The 2500-nt window shown below is 45.1% G+C and overlaps 1 non-coding gene and 1 pseudogene across 1 annotated transcript; both read left to right on the top strand.

Moving 5' to 3' along the window:
• Positions 1-945: 945 nt before the first annotated feature.
• On the top strand, positions 946-1100 carry LOC143261398 (5.8S ribosomal RNA). The gene has a single exon (XR_013035526.1). It is a non-coding gene; the product is annotated as a 5.8S ribosomal RNA (ribosomal RNA).
• A 1102-nt stretch (positions 1101-2202) lies between these two features.
• Positions 2203-2500, top strand: part of LOC143261385 (large subunit ribosomal RNA) — a 5498-nt pseudogene continuing 5200 nt past the window's right edge.

Below are 2500 nucleotides of genomic sequence, written 5' to 3'. Positions count from 1 at the left end.
GCGTTGCGTAGGCCATCTTCCTTCCAAGACACACACGTGTTGGGGTTTGTGTGATTTTATGATAGTGCCCCAACACGGAAAAATAAGCGTACGAGAAGAGTTGGGCCCGACCAGATCATTCGTGCGTGATTTATACACGGCCAGACGCGTATTATATTACACGTATTAGGCCTTTGATCTGCGTTGCGTAGGCCATCTTCTCGATAGAGAGAAAGCCAATGTATTCTTTTTTCTTTCTTTACACACACACACACAGTTGTAGTAGGACAGGGAGGGATGCGAGCGTGCTAATCACGCTTCCTCAAGTCTTCGCTGTGGTGTAAAAAAAAAAAGAAAAAAAGGAATCGTTGGGAAAGTCCAAAGGACGAAAATATCGGGCAGTCTGAAGATAACTTAATGCTCGTTTACATTGGTATCAAGAGAGACCGGCTTGTGTAGCTCGTTTCAATGCTGTGTCGTTGTCATTGACACCCTACTCTGTTGCGCGCTAGTGGCAGCATGAGCGTGGGACGTATATATATATGACACCCAGCTAGAGCCGGCCGTGAGTCCGTCCGGTGTAAATAACGACGAAAGGAGAGAGAAACTTTTCGAATCCAGTATCGGGTTGATAATTGTCCAGTTTGAATATCCATATCCCCGTCGTTTTTGGAGGTGATATACTCTCTGTGTTTCTTCGATAGAAGGCTTTTCAATGTTCTATTCGCTCCGACCGTCGAACTTGCAAGAAAACAGTGGTTTTGGATTTGCTCGTACATATATATATGGTTTCGACGGAAATATCTCGTTCTTTAAGGGACAATTATGTCGTTGTACGACGACTCCCGAATCTCCTTCGCGCGCTGGTTGGAGCTCTTCGGGTATCGGCTTGTTCCGAAATATAACACAAAAATGTGGTGGATAGCAAATACACATTATATATATGAGAGAATAAAAGGGAAAAATTACCCTGAACGGTGGATCACTTGGCTCGTGGGTCGATGAAGAACGCAGCTAATTGCGCGTCAACGTGTGAACTGCAGGACACATGAACATCGACATTTCGAACGCACATTGCGGTCCACGGATACAATTCCTGGACCACGCCTGGCTGAGGGTCGTTTACGTACTTATAAACTGCTTGCGTTGATGGCACTTGTTGCCTATATACGTACGAGCGAATGATGGGCGCTTCGTCGGCGTTTGTCGCGGTCCTATGAATATTGAGAAATTTTACGTACGTCTAACAGTCTTCGAGAGAGATGGAAATCGTGTTCGAACTAGCGTGAGTGTGGAAGGCGGTGTCGTGTGTCGTATATGTTTTATATACGTCCGCCCGTCTGAAACACCGCTTCGAAGCGGTGACAAAATCTTTTTCGGGACGATTCGTATCCGTAGAACTATCGAGATTTCACTGGTACATTTTCAACGCGCTCCCGACGTCGCCTGAAATGAAACGAGATGGGTTTAACCCACGAAAGCGTACTACACGAGTCTGTCCTATGTGAAGACTGTGTACAGAGATCGAACGAACGCATGAAAGAAATTGAACGAAAGAACACATAACCCGCAAAAATATAGAGTAGAATTGTGACCGTTGCTTCGAATTTGAATTTATATGTATATATATATATCATAGCCCCAGGGAGTGGAACCTATGAGTGTGGAAGGATGTCTCTTACCGTTATGTTGCCAGAGGAAAAAAAGTCTCTCTCTTCGTACGACACATTTGTGTACGAATTGTATCGATGGCTATATAGATCCGATGTTGCACATATTCTGAGTAAAGAACACCCCACCCGGGTTACCGTCCTAAAACTCTTCTATTGGTGTGGCTATGATGTGTGTGTGTCAACGCAATCGCGAGTCTGGTTCTACGGAAAACCGTTTGTCGGTCGCCCCATATATCTTTTTGTTCTCTTCAAATGATCGAATAGCGAAACCGCACGAGATCAATCGGTCGTCTAGTCCCCGAAAGTACTTTTCGGACGGACGTTAAAGTTATACCGATTGTAATCGTCTTGCGAGTGTTTCGAAGATCTATATTTGGAGAGGATATCGAATTTTATAAAAGATATATTGGTGAGGCGCGCGGTTTTTTTTTTTGCTTTAAGGGTTTTTTGTGTTTTTTTTATTTTTTTTTTTTTTTGTGTTGCTCTGTACACGTTTCGCAAAATGCTTTCGGGGGGGGAAGCTCTGAAAAAATTTTTTTTCACGTTCCGACGACCTCAGAGTAGGCGAGATTACCCGCTGAATTTAAGCATATTACTAAGCGGAGGAAAAGAAACTAACCAGGATTTCCTTAGTAGCGGCGAGCGAACAGGAATTAGCCCAGCACTGAATCCCGCGGAGTTCCGCCGTTGGGAAATGTAGTGTTCAGGAGGGTCAATTTATCCCGTAACGTCGCAACCGCGTCCAAGTCCATCTTGAATGGGGCCATTTATCCATAGAGGGTGCCAGGCCCGTAGCGACCGGTACGCGTTTCGGGAGGACCTCTCCTTAGAGTCGGGTTGCTTGAGAG

This window comes from Megalopta genalis, unplaced genomic scaffold (genome assembly GCF_051020955.1).
Source record: "Megalopta genalis isolate 19385.01 unplaced genomic scaffold, iyMegGena1_principal scaffold0051, whole genome shotgun sequence".
Lineage (NCBI taxonomy): Eukaryota > Metazoa > Arthropoda > Insecta > Hymenoptera > Halictidae > Megalopta > Megalopta genalis.
Note: the sequence above shows the minus strand (reverse complement) of the source record. Positions and strands in the feature narration are given on the sequence as shown.